The sequence below is a fragment of the Poecile atricapillus genome, chromosome 11 (assembly GCF_030490865.1).
Source record: "Poecile atricapillus isolate bPoeAtr1 chromosome 11, bPoeAtr1.hap1, whole genome shotgun sequence".
Taxonomy (NCBI): domain Eukaryota; kingdom Metazoa; phylum Chordata; class Aves; order Passeriformes; family Paridae; genus Poecile; species Poecile atricapillus.
Window position 1 is genome coordinate 6,309,227 of NC_081259.1, and position 24,386 is coordinate 6,333,612.

Here is a 24,386-nt window from a genome sequence, read left to right on the forward strand (position 1 = left end):
AGTAAAAGGTGCATTAAGAACTGAAAGGGGAGGGCATAAATGATTTTTAGGTGACAAGTCCCACTGGTCTGTACAAAACACAGACAAGATTGGAAACTGTGTGACCTTATACAAGGGCTGTAATTTGAAAAACTGGAACAAGATCTCTAAATAACATTTGCAGAAGGAAAAGGAATTGCAATCAAAACAGGACTGTGTCTCTCCTGCCACAGGTGAGGCTGCAATAGGCTTGCAAAGCAGCCTTAGGCAGAGGCCAGGAGACAGAAGGAGAAAGGGATTTACATGTGGAGCCAAAGCAAAAATACCCAACAAATGTTACTTTGATTTGCCTGTGCAGCAACACTCCAATCACCTGGAGTGACCCTAGGGAAGGAGCCCAGCAGCAGTGAGGGTTATGGGGAGATGCTGTGGCCAGATTGTCATAGAAATGCAGGGTATTTTATCAGGTTGAAAAAAGCAGAAGACAGCGCACGACAGTAAAGCAGCAGCCTCCCTGCTGACCCCAGAGAGGTAAAAAGGCAGAAAGGCAGGAGGGTTTAGCTGAAATTAAATAGACTGTGGATTAGTATAGGATTTTTATCCTTGACCTGGCTTTCTCTCTTGCAGACAGCTTACACCCAAACACACTGGCTGAAGAGAAACCGGCAGACAAGTGATACAGCTTTGCTCTGGCACAATCAGAGGAAGGAAGGAAGTTATCCATGCTTTACTGTACACAAGGTAAAATTAGTTTCCTGCAGTTACAGAAAAGCTTTTCCTTCCTCCTTTCCCAAAAACACCTAGCAGTACTCAGCACAGCAATACCAAATCTTGTACAAGTTTTCTTCCACTTCCTCAGGAATAAAGAGGAAACTAAACAAATTTCTCTTGTTTCTTTTTAAATTCACATCCTCCACACATTCAAGATTTACATTTGAAAACAAAGAGCTGCAGAAACAGCTATGAAGAAGGATTCTCCTCTTCTCAGCCACTTCAGAAACATGCACATGAATCAGAAACCAGCCCTAGGAAGTTTGCTGCCATCCTTTCATTCACAACAGGAGGCTTTCCCTTCCTCAGCCCCTTTTCAGAGGCAGAAGCTGCATCAATAACCACTTCATCCTACACTCCAGGATGAGACACTGTGGGCAGGAGCTGGCTTTCAGTGAAACCCCCGTCCGGAGCGTTTGCTGCATTTATCCTCGCAGCAGAGCCTGCAGCCCACCCTGTGCTGGCAGCCTGTATGAGCAAAGCTTGCCTGAAATAGTTGTGTATCTTACAAACTACAAACCAGTTCTGCTTCAAGTGCCTCAGAGACAGCAGCTACTTCAAAACTCCTTCAGAGCAGGTTAAATTTGCAAGGTCAAATGATAACTTCGGGTTTTTTTTTAAAGCTGTGGCATACAAGAAAGCCTCAGGCAGCACTCTTTTCCCTTCCCCATCCCAATGCTGGCTGTGCATGCCAGCAGGAGAAGGCTGGAGCAGAGCCCCTGTGCTGCTCTGTTCTGCAGCAGTCACCTCACCAGCTGGCTGGAACCCCAGGGATCAGGAAGACTTTGAGGTCCCCATCTCACCAGGCACAGCAAACTCGTGCAGTTGGAGTAAGAGGTGGCACCAGGGCAGCTTTGGGAGGCAAAGCTCTCCAGCTCCAGCACCACAGGGCTGGGAGATGGTGACATTTCTGCAGCATGAAGGATGATGCAGGTGAGAGGAACAGCAGCAGCAAGGCAGCCCCTCCATCCCACAACTAAAGATACGCCTCACTAACAGTGCAGTGAACTGACATTGTCCCTTTTCTAAATATCTTTAATTTTGAAACAAACCCCAGAAAAACCCTTGCTGCTGCCTTGGAATGTTCCAAGCAAACAAAACTTTGACATACTTCCTTTTGAAGCTTTTTTTCTTCTCCTTTTTTTTTTTAACCCTTGAAATACTGACTTTCTACTCAGTAAAAGCATTTGTTCTTGCATATATCCCCAGCATAGTCCTTCCTTATCCCCAACCACTGTGCTCCCAATCAGTTTGAAACTCCACCATTGTTTCTGGGATGTTCCAAAGGAACAGTGCAAAACCAAGGTGTGACCTGAATCTCAGGACAGGGTGTTCTCTGAGCAAGCTATACCTGCCTTTCCTGAGAATTTGAAAATAAGGATGACTTTGCTACTCTGTCACAAATCCCTAGCCAGTACTTCATTTTAGCGGACTTAAATTGCTCTGGCACACAATGCAGCTGAAGGAAAAATGCTCCCCTGAGCAGCTGCAGTTGCTTGTTTAAAAGCAGAATAATCCTGTGTAGCTCCTCAGGATGGATCACTGGGAACTGTGATTCTGTGATGTTAACAACCCATCCCAAGATGACACATGTAATCCTTTGCCTGTAAAACAAAAGCAAACTGAAGCACAAAGAGGACGTTCTCCTTCTGCAAACACAGTCCAGGAAATGTTTTAGTGACTTCTGCACTGCAAACACCTCTAAAAAGAAGTAAAGCAGGAGACTAAAATCCCATAGAAGCATCCTAGTGTGGCTCTGAGGACAAAACGTGGCTCTAACATTTCTGATGGGGGGGTAGCAGAGAAGGAGAACTGCACAAGTGCTCATCTCTAGGGCTGTCCCCGAAGCAATGGCTCAAGCTCACACGAACTGCAGGAACAGCTGAGCTTTCTGGGGTCAGAGAAGGAAATTTCAGTCCTTAAGCAGTTTTGCCTGTGTGAGTCAGATGCTCTTGAGGCAATCTGTGTACACATGTGCATTTTCACATGCAGCCCCTTGCCCACATTGATTAGCAGCAGCATGTTCTGTCCTTCCTCTAGCTCTTTAATGCCAACATTGTGACTGCAATTCAGCCCTGTAAAAAAGAGGAAGCTCTTACAAAGCAGGGGGGAATCAATACGTGACAACTATAATTCTCTGCTCAATAATTACAAAGAATTTACACTGCTGAGTAGGCTTCTTCCATTGATTTTTACAAAAATATTTCCTGCAGCAGGAATACAGGTGTAAAGCTAAGTTTTGAGGTTCTGTCTTTTCAGTGCATTGATTTCAAAATAATAACCAATTTCATACTGTACAATGCTTTAATACCTTCATTTAGAGACACACCTCCACGCAGACCATGCCTCTGCCTACAGCATTCTTCTCCCTCTCCATTTCTCTTCCTTTGTTCAAAAATCCCAGTTTAGCAACTCTTAAGTACTTATCACAGTCTCAGTAAGAAATGAGTCATGTTGTAGAAGGCCTGGGGTCCAACAAGAAAGGACAACATCCCTGGAATCCTGTCAACCAACTCCACCCAATGACACAACTGAGGGGCTGCGAAGACGTGCCAGAATGTCTCAGTGCTAGACAATGCTCAGGCTGTAAATTACACTGTCATAAGAAAAACAAACAAACAAATCCCTCCTGATACCACAGAACCTCTCAGAATGTGTTCTGTAAAGCTTGAGGGATGAGGGGAGGACTTAAGAAGGGAAGAAATCATCATGATGTTACTGTCCAACTCCAGAGTAAACCTGTATCATATCAGATGTGAACATCTGGCCATCCAGCTTTGGAAACAACAGAAAAGAACAGGACTAGAAAAGACAGACAAGACAAGACAAGGAAACTAGAACTATGGAATGGAAATATGGAAGGAGAGAGCCACTGCTTTGGAAACTTAAGATGAAGACAAGAGATGACTGAATTGTGTGGAAGAGATGAACAAAACATTACTATTCTGTCAGGGCTTGTGGGTACCCAGGCAAAAGCTGTAAAAGACATCTAAAAGAAGAATTTAGTTTGAGGAACTTGCTGCTGCAAGATATTGCAAGGCCTGAAATACAAATCAGCCTAAAGTCAGGTTAGATGAATTCGGAAAGTATAGACTCACTTAACATGGCAACGGTCCAGATGGAGCCTCCAAAACCAAACCACTGAACAGCCACAACTGGTTTCAAATACCCAGGAGAGGATAATCCTTGCATTATTCCACAATTGAACATTTGTTGCTGGTTACTATGTGAGACAGGGCTCAGGACAAGAGGGACTCTGGCCACAGCTGTCCCCAAGTTTAATGCAGCACAGGAATCTCTGAACTGTTGCCACCACCACTGGCACAAATGTATTTGTGAGAGGAAGAGCAGTTCTGAAGCACCAGAGAAAGGTGGACATAAACTCCCCTCAATTTAAAGGAATAAAATCATCATTTAATTACTTCCTAGCTGTTGATGCTGTCTAGAGGGAAAAAAACAAGATAAGCCAAGAATCTATGACTGCTTTTCCACAAAACACTGGTGTGCAGCAGCTTCTGTGGACTCAGCAAAAGATACTGTCCTTTCTCTTTAAACTCAGAAAGTGTAAGCCTTCAAACCAAGAGCAGAGGTCTGGACCCAAAATAATAAATCCCACTGGCATACACAGATGAAGAGCAGGTAGCTATATGGCACTCTCTATTTTCCTTTTCATTGCAATCAATTTAATTTTCTAATTTTTCATGTGATGTAAAGAAACTGTGGTTTAATTCCTTAAGAAAAAAAGACAGAAGGTCAATACCGCTTAAAAAGTCCCACTTCTCTTGGTTTTCTCTCCTGAGAACACTGATGCTACTGATGCACCATGAATTTCATAAGAATGACTCATTATCTAAGTAATGAAAGATTAAGTTTTTCTTCCCCCTCCTTAAACTCTTGCAAGAGAGGGTTTTTAGGAGTGTGATCAGGCTGACTCATTGCAGAGGGCGCAGGGGCACAGCTGGACGTGCAGCGCTCCCATCTTAGAAACCCCTTCCAGGTGCTTTGCAGAGCTGTGCAATGATAAATGGCAGATTAGCATCTGACACGCTAGAGGAGAGCTTGTAATTACCAGCAAAGCGGAAAGGCAGAGGCAAATAATTGCCTCTCTTCCAGGAGACAAACATTAGAAAGGTTTATTGAGCCATGTTTCTCGGGGTGGCAGTGGCCCCCTTCAACACCTCCTGTAAACCCTTCTGCAAATGTTCCCCATGCTGGGTCCACTCCAAAGCCACAAGATAAACTGTCACAGGGGCAGGGAAAGAACAGTAAGAGGAATAAAACCTGGATCCAGGCTACAGAGTAATAAATATTTATTGCCTTTCCTTTCTGCACATTGTGGAAACAGATGCAAAACGAAGTTCAGTGACTTGTGGGAAGAGAGCCAAACCCAGCTTTGCTGCTGCTGCAAACAAGCAGAGTCACAGGGACAGCTCCTGGTTGCCTTGCTAGTGGTGCAGAATTTGTCTGTCCATCCAGGACCTAACCTCTAACATCCCTGTTCCACTCCACATGTACCAGTCCCCCCAGTCCCATGGGAACAGCAGACCCCTCTGCCAGGCAGGACAACACAGACAAGTGGCTCTCTGAAGCACTGGGACGTGACTGCTCAGTCCTTAAGTATTGCAAAGACACAGTAGCTGTTGCTGCTTTGTCAGGAAGCCAAAATTTTAATAGCTTCTTCTGTCCGAGGCCCAAACATCAGCTTCTCTTCTCATGTGATGAGAACCTCTCTTTGTACCTTCACTCAGCATTTTCAAGGAAGCCTGTTACATTCTCTCAGACCTTCTTCAGCACAACTGTGCGCTAAGGAAACTGTTTGTTCTCTTGTCACACTGCCAGAAGAATGAGAATATACAAAAAGCCACACAGGAAAAAAAAACACAACTGCATTTTGTTTGCTGGCCTTCATATTTTTTTCCTAGATTAAAGGCAAGTACCACCATCCAACATGCAGCTAAAAAAAAGAAAGGCAACTACAATATGCAGCGAAGTGCCTAAGGACCAGATCATGTCACAAAGTTTAAATAAAATAATCCCAAAATTCATCTTGTCTCATATTCAGTAACATGGCTTCAAAGGGATGGGTGGGAGTCTTAACTTCCATCCTTTCTTGGTGGATTTTAGTTCTTCTGTGTAGTCACTTCAAAACTACCACTTCCCTCTCATATCTTAAGTTCTCACAGGCTCCTACCTCACGGAGTGACACAGAGGCATAAATGGATATTTCCAGCTATTTAGCTGATGATGGATTAGGCAGGGATTGAATCTGGAAAACTCTTTGCAAGCAGCTCAAGCTTTGAGCCCCCCATTCACCAATAGCATGGTGAAGCTCAGGCAAACCCACAAAACAGAGGGGTGAAGGAGAAGGATCCTTCTCCTGAGTGGCCATTCTAAACAGCCTCACTAAGAGACCATCAGTGAACAAGATTTTTGCTCCTAGAACATGATGTTTTCTCAAAGCAAGAACAGGTGGGGAGACAAAACAGGCTATCTATAAATTGTTCAGGATGCATTTCTTTCCTTAAATAAATGGCTGAAGCACACCACAGGTTACCAGAGGACATCAGAGAAGCATGAAATGTGAAGTAGCTCAAGGAAAGAGAGAAAAACCTGGGGCAGAACAGACACCAAGCAGGTCCCTGGGCTGGGGAGGAGGAAAAGCTGAACACACCGATTTATGAAAGTCTGCAGGTACCATGGGAGCAGCAGGTGAGACAGATCAGTGCAGTTTTAATGCTCACAAGAGGCCTCTGCAAACAGCAGCACCTGTCAGACAGGGAGCTGCCACTCTGTCCTCATGCACACTCTGCCCACTGTTTCCTAATGCAGTTTGGCTTTTTTTTTGTCCCCTCCTCCATGTCTGTAACATCTCCAGTTGACTTAAAAAGCTATTTTCTTTCTGTGGAAATATGAAAGCTCTCCATTATTCAGCACTTATTCCACATGGATGAAGGTCAACGGCCTCTTTACAGAGCTTTCCCGCAGTGTGTAACATTAATAGCTGCACCAAGATGAAATTAATTTCATTTTCCGAGATCTTACTTTTGACACTGAACAAAGTGTGTGGGATGGGAAGGAACAGCAGTAACAATTCCTTGCATGACTCAAGGGGAATTACACCTCAGGCACCAGCACCAAACTCCACAGACCACTTCTGCCCTCTCCTCCAGGGCATGCAAAGGACTCTGGGGTAAACTGGTCCACACTGGTCAGCCCCAAATCCCAAACTGATTACTTGTAAATCACAGCCAGGACCCTTCTGTGAGGGCCATTCACAACATGTGAGAGTGTTGGCAAAAGACTTGAGGAAGTCTTAAAAATGCTTAGGAGCTTAATGAGGTTAATTACTAGGTAAAAAAGTACTTTGGTCATTACAAATAAAACACAAGAAATAAACTGTCCACTTAAAAGAGGGGAAAATGAGGATAAATTTTGGTGATTGGTATCAGATTCCCTCTGCTCTCACTAAGTAAAGTTGCCATTTCCCATTATATGCCCAATCTCAAGGGCTGGGTCCTAAAAGCTGCATCTCTGATGACCATATGCAAGAAAAGAAGAAAGAAGGGCTGACCATCACATCCCCCCCAATACAGGTCTCATTGCAATGGCTACAACATTCAGAGCCTGTGTGAGCCCTCTGCAAGACCAATCCATACCAGCTTTAACCCTTTAAACAACTCATCTTCTGAATCTGGGTAGTTTTGACTGAATAAGACATGGTGCCAGCAGCAGGTCTGCTGGGATGTGACATCCCCCATTAGTCACCCCCAGCCAGAAACACACAGAGCCAGACCCTTACTCAGGAGCACCTCTCCAGGAAGGCAAAGACAAAGCCACCAAGCCTATGAGGCTGAACACAAAACACACTTGGGGTGAAAAAGGAGAGAGTCTGGCAGCAGGGAGCTGCAAAGGAAAGAAGCCTGAGCCAAGGCAATGTAAAGATTAAGAGGAAGGTGGAGATTAAGCACTGCTGGGACCTCCCCTTTTTGCTATGAATAAAGAAAGGGTACAAGGAAATACAGCACCAGTGCCCTGCTTCGTGCTGTGCTGACCTGCCCCTGTTTAGGCCACCAGCATCAGATGGTGCAAACAGCCCAAAGGAGATCTGCCATCGTGGGGTAGAAACCATATGCCATTTAGAAACCCTGGAATTAAATTGACTTTGCAGTTCAACAGCAAGCACAGAAGGAAGATAAATAAAAAAGCCAGTGTGTTAAAAGTCAGGATCTCCCCTCAGTGCTGGGAACACAGTTTGACTTTAGCTGTGCTGCACAGCTCAAAGACTAAAGCTTAAGCCGTGATATTAAGGTTCATACGGCTGAGAAGATATTGGCATTTGGGCAGACGTCAGCAATTCCTTCAAGCGAGTTACAGATACCAAGGGCTGGAAAGTCAGAAGCATTTCTGCTATGTAAAACGTGACATGCCAAGATATTTATTCTGTTGCAAATGATGGTCCACATAAACCTTGAAAAAGTGGGCTTCCTGCAGCTGAAAAATAAAGACACTCCATCCTCCACACACACACAGAGGTTTTGGTCCAGGTGTACTGATGCTCCTGCCGTCTGCTCCCCCAGTCTGTGCTCCCTCAGAGAGCATTTGGGACTTGCACAGGATCCCAAATTCCTTACACCACGGGGAGAAAAATTATAGGAAAATGCCTTTACATTAGTTATAAAAAGGCTTGTGAGCACAGACTGGGTGATGAGTGCATTCCACTAGTGCTGAATACAAATCAGAGGCAACATACAACCACGGATCGCCTGTTAAGTGATCAGCTCGTGTTTGCACTCCCTGGAAAGGGCTTCTTGCTTCTGGAAGGGCACATGGAAGAAGAAGCAGGAAGGGAGAAGGGCAGCCCAGGACACGCTGCCCACTGCAGGGCTCCCAGCAGGAATGCTGCCAGTTCCCACGGCCGGCGAGACCGCTGCCCGCAGCTTTGGGACCTGGGCACGCCGGGACCCTGCGGGCCAGAGCTACCCAACTGAGGCTCCTTTTAGCCTCACTGAAAATAACAGGCTTTGTAGCTCATGGCCAAATATTAAATGTCACTTTCATACTAATTTTCAAGCTTGGACACAAGTGTTTGTTTTTCAGGGAACGCTCCAGAAAGCCTCTGCCTTCTGCACAGATGGGTACAGCCAAGATCTAGAAAACAATCCACCAGAACTGATGAGACTTGATCTTCCTCCTTATGAAATTATTATATCTGCAATTTTTCTGAATATAAAAGGTTACAGTTAAAACTTGGGATAATGAAAGCAGAAGTTGACTTTCGTTTAAAAAAAAAAACTAACTCAGAATGTTACAATTACTCCTGCCACACAAAAAGTCTACTAAAGGCATTCCTCTATTCAGAAATTAATATTCAAGTTAAATATTTGACTAGTTAGATTCATTTTTTGCAAGGCTTCTTTTATTGGGTTTTCTTGCTTTCTTAAATAAACTCCCTCCAATTTGGTGCTAGAAAACCCTAAAAGGGTGGAAATAAAGGGGAGCCAGCGCATCCTGTTAAGGTTTAGCTCATGTCCAGCTGCATGAGAAGCATAGATAAACGGGAGGGAGGAACTCAGCCAACAGGATTTTGGGCCCATGGGACGGATGTCGTATGTCTGAGAAATAATTTTTGCCTTCTTGCCATGGTTCCGGATACCAGAGAGGGCTGAAGATAAAGACACAGCTCCTGCAGCATGTGCTCAGGCTGGATGTGCAAGGACACAATCACTATTATCTCCACCGCACATTAAGCTCTGTGTCACCCTTGAAATTGGTCAGGACCAGAAGGCACTAATGAACCTTCGGCTTATTAATTATTTTTTCTCTCCCCCCCCTAGAGAAATTACACTAAAAATAAGAAAGAGCATTTTAATTTCCCTTGAAGAAACTTGGAAAATTATCATTCCAATATAACTTTGGCATTCTGATTTTTTTTAAGTAGTCTACAACTTCCCCTGAAGGGATAGTAAACTTGTCGTCTGTCAGAGGAGATTTACTTGGTTATCAGTTGCATGCAAGTGGAATTAGACCTTCATCACCATTTCTAGAGCATCCTGGGTATGTGAACAGCATTGCACAAATGAAGAACTGAACCAGACAAATAACAGGTCGCCCATCCAAAAGGGCTTACATTAATTATGTTAATCCAGTGGAAACAGAGGAGTGTGATTAAACAGTCTCTGCTGCCTGGGATTTGGCTGTTATCCAGCGGTAATCCCGTACAATCTGTGTTTGAAGTGTGTGTGTAAGGAGTATACTCTAACCACCTACATTCAAGATCAAAGCCAGTGACTTGGGCAGATGATGGCATCTCTAGATGCAGGAGCAGTTCCTGGAGAGCAGCATCTCCAGAGATGAGGCCCCAGGCGGCAAGCTCAGCCCCAGAGCAGCCAGTCTCCCTCGACTACTATGAACCTAAGGGCACTGGGGACTTGTAGTTAGGCAGTACCTGTGATTAAACCCCAAAAGCCTCGTTAAGGAAGAGCAGAATGAGACACCAGGAACAAACCTGGTGCCAAACCCTAACAAGCAGCTGTTTCCTACGCACTTGATAGGGGAGGAAAGTACATGGACCCTCCATGCAGTCACTCCAGGTTAGATTTGAGCTCCCTCTCCCAGAGAGGAGAATCTCTGTACAGGAGGTGCCTCATCCTCCTGCTGCACAGAGGAGTCTGCTAAACATCCACAACTGATGTGTCACCTCCAAATCTCTTCCTTCAGCTGCAACACAGCGGTTATGAACACAACTGGCTGGAAAAGGGATACTGATTCCCGTGCAGCAACACAGCCTGGGGCATCAGCGGAGCTACAACACACAGCTCTGCCAGATCACGTTTGTGACCAGCAGAAAAGGAGAGGTCCCTTCAGGCAACCAGAGCCACTTTGTGCTGAACACACAGGTAGTGACCAGGATGCCCATAACCTGGGCTGGAGCCAGTAAGCCTCAATGGTCAATACTGGACCTCCTGCTTCTCTGCCAGTGCCTTCCCACAGAAGGCCATAGGTTAGACAAGGAGCAGAAGGTGCAGACCCTGCTGAACTGAGCCTGTGCCTGCTCTCTGCCAGCTCCCCACAGCAGCAGCACACCAGCCTCGCCCCAGGGATGCCACCAAGCACAGTCACTGTCCCCAAAGGCACTGACGGTGGCATGTGCTGTGACACTGCCCTGACTCTGCTCCTGCAGCAAAAGGTTATCTCAGCTTGTGGCCCAGCTGGCAGCAGACTGTGGCCACTGCTGTGAGGACCCTGCTGACACACTATCCACCTGCTGTAACCAGAGCACAGCTTGTTTATTCGCTCTGTCTCTGGCAGGCTGTCTCCCATCCAGAGGCATCTCCAGGGAAAAGCAGCAAAAGCCCCAAGTCACTGCACACAGACATGGGGAGCACTGCCTACCCACTGAGGAACCTTCTCCAGCCCATTCAGTCCTGAAAATCACCTTTGGCAAGCAGGCAGCACTTGCATGCTACCCAGCAAAGCTCCAGAGGGAAGCTGGCAACAAAATCAATGAATCATCTGCTGAACTTTAACTCGTGAGAGTGTGAGTGTGGATTCTGCTGTGCTGGATACAGCTCTGAAAGCCATGAGGAGCAGAACCAGAGGAACAACTTCTGGGATGTGAAGTGGGAAAGGTCTGCTTCCAAACATCAAAACCCATTTCTACACTTGCAACTGACAGGGAAGCAAATCCTTAAAACTAAAGAGATCCACTTAAACTAATTCCATTCCTATCTCCTGCACTCCTCTGACACAGAAAGTCTGCAGGAAATTGTGGAAAAATCAAGACACTCTCAGAACAGAGGCTGAGGTCCCAACCCTCCTGTCTCCCACTTTGCAGAACAGAAAATGACAAGTGAAAATGCAGGTCTGGAGAAATGCTCTGTTTCCAAGTCTCCTGGACAGAAAACTGAGGGAGTAACTTCAACATACACACTCACAGAAGATGATAAACATGTCTACAAGCTATTTCTAAACTCTCAGTCTCATTTGCCAACTGAGATGCTATAGACAGCAAGTAATTATTCGATCTCAGCAGGGGAGACAGGACAGAAATCCGTAGAAATGCTGCTCAGGCAGGAATCAAAAAGCCAGTCCTTGGGAAGTGCCTGAATAACAAAGTGCAGATCACTGTTACACGAGTCTGGTTTGCAATGTTTCTTTCATATTATAGTAGAAAAACCCACTCATACAAGCATATAATGTCAAAATGTAGCTATTCTACTACTAGCTTTGTGGCTGATAAACTCACTGCAATCATAAAACCCCCAGACTTACAGGTTTGCTGTACCTGTCACTCCCACAACCTCAACTCAAAGTGCTCTTTGATGATCTGCTGACAACTCACTTGTTCAAGATTTGTGTTTAGTTTGAAAAGCTCAACATCCCCAGCATGAAAAACATCAATATTTTCCTTGGGTCAGCAAAACAGGGCAAATGCAGCTTTTATTTTTCACCCTAACCCTAGCTGGGAGAGGCATGGCTCACATTCAAAGGCACAAGTACTCTCTGCCACACGGCTGGGAATGAGTTTTGCTCTGTAGCTCTGTAACATCATCCAATTCTCAGCTGGAGGTTTTCCAGTTAATAAAACGGCCATATGGGGCATTAAAAAACAAAACCAAAAAACCAAAAGCATTTCCTTCCTTTGCAACCTTCAGTGAATCCCTCCCCCCCCCCCAAAAAAAAAAAAAAAACAAAAAAAGAAAAAAGTAGCTAGCCAAAAAGTAAAGCAGCAGCCAGCAGTACTCCTAAAATTCAAGAGCTTCTCTTTTTCTTCTTACAACCCTTTTACCCAGCCAAAGCATTATCAGCACCTTTGATCGGTGTGCTGCGGGAAGAAGACAAATAATGATGGGTTGGAGGCAGCAATTAGCATCTCCAGTAAACACTGGATCTCTCTCTGGGAACAAGGCTTCTGGCACACTCGCTTCCGCTCCTGACACCACCCACACCCACCATCCAAACACGCTGTTTATTCACAAAACAAGCTCCCTTTGCGAGGGAACAGAGACCGTGAGCACGCTGTGGTCCAGGAGGAGGCACACACCAATACCCTCCTGAATCGTGCAGCAGTTGTGACCCAGAAAGGCAGCATTCAGCACAGATTCCACTCAGACACCTGATTCCCAGGTGGGTGTCGATTATTTTAAGAGCCTGAATTTTAACAAAAAATGGAGTCTTTGGATGTGAGGATCCAGGTTTCTGTAGACTTAAGGGAGATGGCCCATACCATGTTCCTCCTGCACTGGCTGAGCTCCTGTCCTAACTCTGGTTGCTTCAATACCTGCCCCCTTCCCCTCCCAGGTTTAATATGCTGCTGCTCACATCTACACTCCACCTCCCTTTCACCACCATCCTAATTCCTGCCTCTGCTGAACGCAGCCTTCGCTCAAGCAGATTTCCCAAATCCTTACCCCATCCTAAGCCACCTCCAACAGCTCCCCAGTGCACTGTAGATTCAATTTCCAATTGCCTTCCTGGGCTGCAGTAAGCAGCAAGGACTTTCTCGAGCATATCCTTAGCCAGCCCTACACCTCCTACTTGCCTGCTCCTTCCTCTGCTCCTCTGGCTCAGCTCTACAATTTACTGCCCCTCTAGGGCTAATAAAATCCAAACTTGCTGATTTTAAGGAACAGAGTAAGTCTCATCTGTTTACTCAGACTTGGAATACCACAGGACAGCAAGACTAATTTATGCAGAAAGCTTCACTCAGCTGCTCTCATCTCCACATTACCCGAGTTTTGGGGGGGTGCAGAATGTGAGATGAACTCAGGGAGTCACACATGGGAGTATTTTACACAGCAATGCTGGAGAGCAGCACAGCTGCATTTTCACTTCTTTATCTGAAATTTTCACTTCAACAGGTCTTCTGGCAAAACCCATTTAAGACTGTATTTTTCACCTAATGGGCTTGCCTATCCTGATTTTTGCCAGCTGTGACAGCCTGTGTCTTATCTCCCCTGCCCCAGAGCACTTTCCCACCAGTCCAAGGAATTCCACGTGCACTCCTATCTGTGGTGGGATGTTGCAAGACCAGGGTGATGGTAGGAATGCCAATTCAGCGGGTTTTTGATAGGCAGATGCCACTTCTGAGGTATCTTAACTCCAAAAGTTTTGCGCCCACTTCACCACCCTTACAACCTTAAAGCCAAAATCCTAAACATCCAATTTTGGGAAGAAAAATGCATGACCTAACTTGGAGATGAGAAAAGCCACAGGGCACTGTGGAATTTGCTACCATTTTTGTTGTGCAGGCTGTAAGTGAGCTTCAAGAAGTGACTGGACAAGTCTGGGATGTGCATCCCTGTGCTGCTTGCTCCTGGGAACCAGTTACAGGAGAGTGAGTGAGGTGTCTGACTCCTCAAAATGCTTCTTGCAGCTCACCAACTGCTATCACAGGATAGTTTGTGCTGGAAGATGCCTTAAATCCCAACACCCCTACCATGGGCAGGACACCTTCCACTAGACCAGTCTGCTCATCCCATCCAGGCCCTGAAGACTTCCAGGGACTGGGCACTCACCAGCTCCCTGTGCAACCTGTTCCAGTGCCTCACCATCCTCACAGTCAAGATTTTTCCCTAATATCTAATCTAAACCTACTCTCAGTTTGAAGCCATTCATCCTTGTCCTGTCACTACATGCTTTTGCAAATAGTCTCTCTCCACTATGCAAAGACAGCGTTGGTCTCAATTTAATCATCCAGCTCTTGGAGGCAAGTTAAACATAGTTTGCAGAGGTGGAGCAGGCTAAGGCTGGCAGATAAAAAGCCAGGATCTGTAACCCCTCTGACACTGAAAAGAAAGGAATGTTTGCACCCATGGAAGATACACTGCTTTGCAGGAATGTAGTGAAATGCTTTAGTTCTCAGAGCAATTGCAGAGCACTGGAGTCAGAATTCCTGGGGTCTATTCTCACCCTCTTACTAACTTGTTTTATAACCCTTGAGACATTGCTGAGTAGGAGTATTTGCTTAACCTAAGCTTAATTTAAGTTTTGCTCCTACTTATAAATCAAGTACCTCCAGGACTTTAAGTTCCTAATGAGGTGGGGCATACAATTACAGAAGAGAGTGTTTCCATTTGATAGGGAAGTCTCACCAACACATGAAGTGAAGCAAGGTTTGAAGGGACAAGATGTTATTTTAGCAGATCAGGTGACAACTAAGAAACAAAATGTAAATATTCTTGCGGATGATTAGTTACACTGGTCAGAACAAGATCCACCAAGCATGAACATGTGTGTATTAAATAGGTGTTATCTCTCCCTACAAACCTGTTACCCTCTGGCACTTGTGGGAAACTCTTCACAGAATTCTTACCCAGAACCACTGCAAATAATTTCGTTTCCTGCGGTTTACAACACAATGTGCTTGTCTCCCACCAGTACCACAGCAGCACATTTACAGAGAATGTGAAGATGTGCATGGAGATAAAACACAAGTGCAGTAAAACATCTGTACACCTGCAATCCAGGAGTGTCAGTTTTTATATAAAATGAGGAGGGAAATACTGAAAACACACGCACACATCTCTGCACCACAAAACCAACAAGTGCCCAGAATGAACAGAAAGCTCAGAGGGAACTGACAGCTCTGGCCAGTAAAGCATGAATCAGTGCTCAAGACACCTCAGAAGCCAGGGGACATTGTAGCTCACTTCTTGCATGCTACCACCCCTTCAGTCTCTAACCCTGCACACAGTTTAAAACTGTCTGCTGAGGAAAAGCTCTTTCTAACAAGTCTTATTCTTTTGATGATCAGTCTGATTGAATTAGGACATCCATATGTTGTAGCTGATGGCTAACAAGCTAGAGGTGGTTTTTCATCACATGGGTAATTGGTCTCTGCAGCAATTACTAAAAGAAAACTTATCCCAGTTGTCTTTTTCTCTCCCCTAATATTATTTCTTTCAAACTCAAGCAGTATCACTGTCTTGTAGAAACAGTGGGACTGGTTTGTCTAACACTGAGGGCAGGAACCTACAGAGTACCACAGGGAAAATGTGAGGTACACAGAGGGACACAGAGAGGAAAGAACTGGTGCACAGAGCATCTTGCTCTTCTACCAGTTTGAGCACTTGAATGTTCACTATTGCTTTGATCTGCTGCCTTTAGCCAGATCCTCCTCCTTGCCACAGACACAGCTTTGTTTGGCTGCACTCAAGAGCTCTGAAGAGCTCTGAGTATTAAGTCAAAGAGCAAAGTCACATGTTGCTAACTTCTATCCAAGAAACTAAATCTCACATTTTAACTGGTTAATAAAGGACCAAATTTGGATAGTGTCCTCCATACAAAATCCTTATTACTGAAATCAAAAGGGGCTTAATGGGAGCGGGCCTCCCTCTTAGGAAAAGCCAAATACCTCATTAGCAGCACAGTTAATGGAAAGGCCATACCCTGGCAAAAAGAAATCTGATAGAAGACTGAGTCCTTTCAAAAAAGCAAAGTTTGAAGAAGCAATTTTGACACTATGACCAGACATCAACTTTGCACCAAACAACCAAATTTTGAGAAAGCAAAGTCAGAATTTGTCCAAAGCCAAGGAGAAAGTGCAGAGCTTAATAACCTCAGATTTATGCAAACTTATAATTTATGTGGAACAAATGAATCCATAAAGTTAAAAACTTTCAATATTCAAACAAGGAAGAGCTTCCATTCCACTGGCTTCTAAGATGACCACAAATGATGCTGAGGAGTTTTATTTTTGTTTTACAAGGTACCCATCACTTGTGGCCACACTTTTTCCTCCAGGCTGGTGCATGAGGGGTAATCAGATATTTGTAGTTAGTGAGGCTGCACACCACAGCAGCTCTGCCCCGTGTGCCACACTGCTGGGCCATCTCACACCCTCACAGGGCCTGTCACAACAGGACAGGGATAAAGATTTTAAACTACTACATGGTCAATTCTGACTAGATATACAGAAGAAATGTATTATGAAGAGGGTCACAAAACAGTAGCATATGTAGCATTGAGAGTGAGGTGGTGGAGTGCCCTGCACAGTCACCAATGCCCAGCAAAGCCAGGATAAAAACACATTTTAACAGCTTTGGCAGCTGAGTGCTGCCAGGCCCTGTGGGTCAACAGAGCTGCACATTTGTGCCATGGCACTGCTTGGGACTTTGCAAAAGCAAACACTTTTAGGAGGTTACTCAAATAGCACTCATTTGGCACCCAAAGGGTGTAAGTGTCAGCTTGCCCAGAACCCAGCTCAGACCTGCAGCAATTTCTCCAAAGTGCAAGAAAACTTGGTTTGAGCGCTGCACCCATGCACAGGAAAGGCAGCTGTGAAAGAGGGAAAGCAGGAACTTGTGTGAAAGATCTCTGCATTCTCCTATACACTCACACAAGCACCTTGTCCTGCAGGTAAGAGAATATCACCCAGCCAGTGCCCTGAATTGTGCCAGCAAAGGGGAAAATTCTGTGCCTTGTCCCACTATAGGAAACAGAGCCCCAGCTGTCCTCCATGCCAGCCTGTAAACTGTGACCAAAACATCTGGACATTCCTTCTGTGCAACAAGTTGGAGAGTCTCGGTCAAGTTCCCTGGGGAAGGGCCAAGGTTGGCACAGACCACTCCTGCTTGTGCCACCAAGGAGGCACAATGCAGCCTTCAGCTTTTGACATGGGCAACTCACCACCTTCCAATCTATTTAATTAATTTTATGAATCTCAGGACTCCGCATATGTGCCAGTTAAATGACAAGGGCACTGCACTAGAGAGGCTGCCCCAGGAATGATCAACTTCACTAGACTCTCCCAGCTGATGAATATTTAAAGTACACTACAGAAAAAACCCAACACACTCAACAAATAGAGTGACTTTTACAAGACATCAGAGTCAGCAAATCCCAATTAAGTCAAAAATCAGCTGCAGAGTACACAGAGAGCACAGAGTAACATGGAAACAGCTCCCACCCTCAATATGCTTTCACACAAAGTCATTTGGTTGGGCCCAAGCTTTATTTACTCAGCTCATAACAACAGCAAAAAAAAAAGCTATTAGCAGAAGGTTAAGGTAACTGAAACAACTGCTGTAAAATAATGGAGCCCACAGCAGTTACGAGTTCGTGCATATATTCATTTAATTGAATAAATACATCCATTCAGCTACTGCTTTTCGCAACAGCCTTGCTGCCTGCAGTGGGAAAGGTTATTCCCATTAATTGATTATTGTTACTGCTCTAATACACCCTACACACTTGTTTGTGTTTCCATTTAATTTTCCAGGGTATTACCACTAGCACTGTAAAAGGGGACATGTGTAACCGAGCCAGCCCCGCTGACACGCAGCAAATGAGAACACCCATCTCTCCCCAAAGGGGCATAATTATAAAAGGCTGCAGGTTATCGATGGATCAGTGGGTTAATACCGGGATATCCGCATGAAGCCATGTAATTTAATCTGATCACAGTCAGTCCAGGGGGAAGACAAGCCAGTGAATCTGATGCAGAGACACCTTTCAGTAATGAACAGGCATCACAGCCCTCGCGCTGGCAGCAGCACTCCTCGGAGCTCAGCGCTAATAGTGTGCCTTTCTCAGCCCATGGGAGACTGTGACAGAAAGGAAAGGCTCTCCAAATCACCCGTAGGAGGATGCATTTACTGAACAAAAGCATTACAGAATTCCGTCTTCAGGCTAAAAATATTACACACCTATAAAACTGCCTATACCAGCAAGGAGAAAAGCAATTCTCGCTTCTATGCCCACGTGGGGGTGGACAAACTCACCAGGCAGCTGATGGGTATGGAGTGGGCACAGAGTAAATACAACAGATAGGAGTCAGCTACAATTCACTACAAAAGACCTCATAAAACTGGCTTTGAAAGGAAAAAGGGTAAGGAATGCACAAGGCTGGCAGAGCCTTGGGTGGTGAGCTCAAAGAAGCATGTTCCAGCAAGAAGGGCTAATGTGAATAAAGTACCCATGTTGCTTCAGACCACAAATGAGCACAAAAGGAAGGAGAGTGGCCATGTGGGAGATGCTGTGAGGAGTGAAAGGATAAGCAGCCAGGATGGGCAGAGCTGTACAGACCTCTCAGGCGGGTCCTAAAGGCCTTCTAATCGATACACATCAACAGACTGCCTCAAAATGCTGATGATATGACCTGTATGCTATAAACACATAATTATTCCACTTCCTGTGGTTTAGAAATGTAGCTTCAGACATACACGTCAAGAAATTTGACAGTTTTGGAAAGGATAAGATTGATTAAAATACATTCATCCTCTGTGTAAAAGACTTTTCATCAGGTAGAGGCAAAACCAGCAAACCTCAAACATACAAAATATTGACTCAAACTCTAATTTCAGCAGCTTATGCTGATAACTTGCCATTAACTCGCCAGCATAGATACCAACTCTCAGATTTAATTCTTGTCAGTCGAGAAAATGTTTCTGCTTCTCCAAAGCACAATGGCTGCTATCATTTTGACTGACGTAAGCTACCATAAATGATTTTTCAAATGGACAAATTTATCCCTGGAGACAGCAAGATTCCAATTAGGGCATGTTTGTCTTCCTCTGCAACAAATCTTGAGCTGGTGCTTAAAGCAGGAAAGAAGGCACCAGAAGCGAGAGTGAGGTTTCTTTCTGTCATCACAAAACAAAAAGTGCTTCTACACATTTGATGCATATTAACCCCACACTAATACAAAGGTCAAAGCCAGCAGCTGCAGTGCAGAGTCCTGTCCCTGTTACAGGGTTAGTTAGGGCAGATGTGGTAAGAACACACCATTCTGTTGTGTTCCCCTCTTACACCAAGGGTGAGAGCTGGAACAACCATATGATAAAACCAAAATACACACAGAAAAGGCCAAATAGATAAGACAGAAGAAAGCAGCTAACCAGACACATCCTGCAGAGCTGAGTTATCCATTTTTCCATTCCTCTGCCCTGCCATGAAACAGGCCAAGGGCGGCTCTATGCCCCAGAGGATGCTGTGCTCAGATACACACCAATAACTCAGGAGCACTCATCACTCCTCAGCACATACTTCCTGACCCAAGACTTGTCCCTTCTGGGGTTTCCTTTGAGCCATTCTTCATGTTACTGCAATTCAGCGAGGAGCCCCAGTCATGGGTCCTGAACACATGGGGTATATGCCCACAATGCCAAATACAGACACAGCTTCAACAAACGCAAAGAGAAACTCTGAAATGCATTAAAGATCAGCACAGCATTCTTCTGAATGAGCCTCACAATCTGGCAGGGTTCCTTCCAACATCAATATCAATTTCCTCCATCAACAGGAGACAGAATAATAGCAACTTCCTCTGTTTAATACAGCCTTTAATTGTCCCAGATCAAATACCGGCTCCCAGAGACTATTCATTCTGCTCTATGGGTAACTGTGTCCTAGGCAAAATGCAAGAACTTTTATCTAGCAAATGTTAAATGCAGCAGGAAGGCCAGAAGGTGTGGCTCAGGACTGCTAAAAACATTAACCAACCACATCACTGCACTGGCTCTAATGGAACTCACAAAGCACTGCTGGGAGCAGCACGGGCACTCCAGTGAGCAGAAAACACTTGCGAGCTCCTGCTTATCTGAGAGGCAGCAAATCCATACAACCACTGTCAGATCAGGCTTTTTTTCCCCCTTTGTATCAGCTCATGATGCCTCTGATCTCCCTCCTAATGACAAAGTCCTCACTGATTTCAAGAGAGCTCAGGAAGACTGAGCAGAAAAAGAGCTAAAAAAGGAAATGCCAAGTGAGTCATTAGTGGGTGGAGGAAAGAACCGTATAGTAAGTAGTCTTCAACTTTTACTCCTTTAAAATAAACAGTGCCACAAATGAAAGGAATCCTTTGACACTAGTGAAGATGGAGCAGTAACAAGCCCCACACAGTCTGTAGGAATGATGAATTCCTCCACTCAAAGGGGTTACTTATGCTAGACGCCAATAAGTATACAGGTAAAATTAATCTGCTTGTTTAACTTCTAGATGGGAGTTCCAATATTAAATACAAGGTCAGACTCAGAGAGAAGCAAGCAAACCAGCACCAAACCAGAACATTTTCCCCAATTTCAAACAGCTAAGAAAATTCCTTTATTTTTTCCATCTTTTGGCTGCTACTGCTGGCATTATGACCTTTGAGTCAAGCAGGTGCTCAGATGCTGAAATGGGAGGAGAATTTTTTCCCCATCATTAGGTTTCACTTGACCAGCAACCTGTTCAAGTGAAAGGTGTCCCTACCCACGGCAGGGGGTAGGAGTGGATGATCTCTGAGGTCCCTTCCAAGCCAAACTGTTCTATGACTCTGTGATTAACCAGAGCAGGCATGGTGCCATGATCTTTCTAACCCTGCTACAGCACAAATATGCTCCCTTTGGAGCATACTTCAGTGTGGGCTTCCACACACTCATCTGTTTGATTCATTTTGCCCTGGGTTACCAAAACACAGCCCTCTTTCCTAGGCCTGGTTACTACAGCAACAGTATCTTTTTGAGTTTGGTAGCAACACATTGCAGGCACCAAAAAAAATATAAAAATATCTGCCATTAGTTCAAGAAACATGAAGCTGCAAGTCAGCAGCCCATGCAGAGAAATATTCCTGTAGTATCTCACCCCTGCCTCTCTAATTAAGAAACTCTAAGAATCCCCACCTCCCTGGCAGAGCACAAGCCTGAGCAACCTCTGACTTCAAAGGATGCACAGCAGAGGTGCACTGCCCACAACCTCCTGCGTGCCTGTCACTGCAGAGAAACCACAGGAGAAATCTGATGGGCTTCATAGCCACAAGAATATTACACTCCACAGATGCTATTAGTTCCACTAATGATTAAAGCCAAAGCATCACTTTAAACACCATATGGTATCACATCTGCATTCTTCTGCACACACATGAGTATTAACACACAAAAAAAAGGTTTAGGGGCGTGTTCTTGGGGTTTGGACTTTCTTTTTAAATAACCAGAGAAGCTGTCCTGTATGGTTATTTAATTGCAAAGTGACTGTATTAGATCTTATATTATTACTCCACTTAACTTTCATACAACTCAGAAGGAGGAAAAAAAACCCTCCTCAGTGCACACAGTTATTTCTATCTCATTCACTGCCTTGGGACACGAGGGTTTTATTGCAGAGGTGAACAATGACTAGTCCTTAGCTGTCAGGTTGAGAGACTGCGTCTAACCCTCAGCTACAGTGCAGCCCAATGCAGCACACATGGAATCAACAAAAGCAATACACTAAGGACAGCACAAACTGGTCAGTCTGACCATTTCTCAGCAGCAGCCAGCCAGACATTCTAGAAAGTTCAGCCAGACTATTATCACTATTATTAATTAGCTCCTATCCTGAGAGAACAATCTATGTCAGATTTGCCCCTAATTTCAACTAAGGGAACTTACCCAAAAACATTTCATCTGGTCACACACAGCCCCCACTGAGTGAGTGTGCTATTATGAGAAAGCAAACTGATATAAATATAGCACAGTGACAGTATCCACTCTGCAGTTATTTCCTCTGCGAAACAGAGCAGAATGAAGTGGGTAAGCTGCTCAGCCAGCTTTCTTCTAAGGCCACTGAAAACTGCATTGATGACATCAACAAAAATAATCACTTAAAGACAAATCTGAGCAAATAATTCTCAAACAACATTTAAACTGAGCAATCTGACCTCCTCTCAAGTATCCACCAACATAAAATGACATTTCCACTTGATTCTTCTCCATTTATATTCATTCATGGAATAGATTTTTTTTCCTGGTAGCTTTTATTTTCAACTAGCCAAATTGATTGCAAGTTGACAGATGAATTAATCATCCAATATCTAAAACCCTAGTTGTGATGGATATGCTAGGACAGGGCAGAAATTAAACTTCATTGCTGGTTGAGTGTGCATACACAGGCACTCCTCTGTAATCCACAAATGAGATGTAGAAATCCAGGTTATGATTTCCATAGTTAAAGCCAGAAAGCAAACAATCCCAAAATGCTTGGGGTTTTTTGGTGTGGTTTTTTTCCTTTGTTTGTTTTTAAACTCCACATGTAGTAACAAATATGGTTAGACAACATCCTTATCTCTGCAGAAAAAATAAAAAAGCAGCATATAGTAAGCAGAAATAATTTTCTGGAAGTATTTTCCCAGCTACAGTTGAACTGCCAACTTTAAACACGTTATTTTAGCATACAAGATGAATGTAGCTCAGGAAGAAGAATCACTCTTCCTAAGCCTCCTCTCTTGCACCCTCCTCCAGCCTGTTCTCAAGACATGAAGCATTGCTTAAGAAATGCCCACGGAACAGACTGAAAGAAGTTGCTGCTCTATATAGTTATTTATAATAGATAATCTTAGAATCACTCTTAATTCCAGCTCATCATTTATGGTGTTGGCACAGTTGCTCCAGTGAATTCAGTCTCATTATTCACCTTTCAGCTGTACATTATCTTGTATTTTATACATCATCCTTCTTTGTCCAGTGGATCCCTCACAAACACTTACAGAACCAAGTGAAGATGAATAATGACCCAAGGACAAAGCTAAATGCTGCAATACTATGATTTTATGGCCAGCTACAGAAAAGCAGGGACATGTTTTGAATACACAGTGAAGCAGCAATACATCCATGAATGCCACGCTATGTAGTGACTTTCCACCAGGCTTCTGCACTATCCCAAGACATTAAACAGCACTTGGAACATCAGCAGGACTGCTCAGCTTTGCTGTCAATGGCCACACTCAGCTTGGAAACTCGATAGAAATGTCTTTGGGAGAAAAACCCAAACAGGAATAGGATCACCCATTCAGCTGAAAGTCACACCAAGATGGGGATGATGGGACAAGTGCACACTTTTGGTTACCAGGATTATAATAACAAGTGCAGAAGGATCTCATGCACTCCAGTGATTCATTCCATTGGAGCAGCTTACCTAGTGACAAGTCCAGCAGAAAGAGGAATGGGCCAAGCTGATACATTTTTTCAAAGAAAACTTCACCAAGGACATCCTCTTTAAACCTGCTAGGAGGGGGAACTGCTGCTGAAACCCATAAGCACTTTACCCCAATAACTGAGATGTTTCACTAGGGAATCAAAGGCAAATTTCACAGCGTAACCATCTGAAAGAATTTTGCAACATGATCACCAGAACCATGAGTTCTACTTCAGGCTCACTGCATCTCAAAATATACCTCACCAGCTTCCACATCCCATTCTGTTACAGGGATCACATTATCCAGAATCCTGCCACAGCATCCTGAGTCACAGCACCTACTCTGTAGCTGGCATTTCCTTGCTAAGATGTGACAGTGGTAGTGACAACACGTGTGTCCTCTCAGTCCCCTTAGACTGCAGTGATCACTCACACACACGCTTTAGAACAGGAAGAGAACTAGGGTATCATGTGGGGGAAAAAAACCAAAATAAAAATATCAATCATCATCACACACACCACCTGAAAATTCTTCAGCTAAAACTGAGCCATAAGCCACCAATATAAGAATTTAAACCAATTTGGGAAAACACAAAAGAAAGAATGAGCCTCTGCCCAGTCATCATGGCCGTCAACCTTTACCAGTGCTCCAATATAAGCAAACATTACTGTGTTTCCCTGCTGCCTGATGTAGAGACCCATGCCAAGTTACTTCCACAAGCACAGCAGCACATGGAGAAGAGGCCTTGAGGCATCCCTTCCACTGG

General features: G+C 44.5%; 1 protein-coding gene across 1 annotated transcript in view; it reads right to left on the bottom strand.

The window, feature by feature from the left end:
* The window catches only part of SLCO3A1 (solute carrier organic anion transporter family member 3A1), a 138,895-nt gene that overhangs the window by 91,150 nt on the left and 23,359 nt on the right, over positions 1–24,386 (bottom strand). The window lies entirely within an intron of this gene.